Source organism: Brassica oleracea, chromosome C6, assembly GCF_000695525.1.
Source record: "Brassica oleracea var. oleracea cultivar TO1000 chromosome C6, BOL, whole genome shotgun sequence".
NCBI lineage: Eukaryota > Viridiplantae > Streptophyta > Magnoliopsida > Brassicales > Brassicaceae > Brassica > Brassica oleracea.
This window is the reverse complement of record NC_027753.1, coordinates 4149184-4149922: the sequence shown is the minus strand read 5'-3', so window position 1 is coordinate 4149922 and position 739 is coordinate 4149184.

Sequence of the window (739 nt, the reverse complement as noted above, 5' to 3'; positions counted from 1 at the left end):
CATTATGTTCCAGACATGATATAATCGATTGAGATTCTTCATTATCAGGACCTTTAATACTTTGCATCTTGGCGTCCCAAGTTACATTGTTTGGTACCTGTACCTTAGAGCCGGCCAGCCTTATCTCCATGTCTGGGATGGTTTCCTTAGTAACCTCGAATTTGGATTTTGATTATCATTCTCTGCACCTTTCTTTTGTTTCCGAGGATTCTTATCTTTTGGAACCTATTGGTCTACCACGTTTCATACGTTGTCTAGACTCTGTAGCAACTTTACTGTGTCTCTTGGACATCAAATTCGTTGGTGCTTTACAAGCTGGTTTATATATGACTTAGTCATTCTTTTTCGGGTCAGCAAATGTGTCTGGCATTTGATTAGCTAGCTTTGTAAATGTATAATCTTTGGACGTCTATTTCACATTCTTTAGTCTGAGGATCTTGCCAAGACATTGAAGGTCGATTCCATTCTATTTCTTTTACCATTCTTTTAGCAGCTTTATTATTTTTCTCCTCCTGGTCTTAAAATAATCCGTGTACCTAGCCTCAAATATAATCACCCATAGTTGACTCAAAGTACTTTATTATTGTGGGAGAATCATATCCAACATATATCCTCATCCTCCTTTTGAGGTCTCATCTTAGTTCTCTGTGGTGGACCAATTAGTACATAGACAGCACATCCAAATGTCTTACGATGGGGTATGTCTGGCTCTTGACCCGTTAATAATTGTGATAGGAGA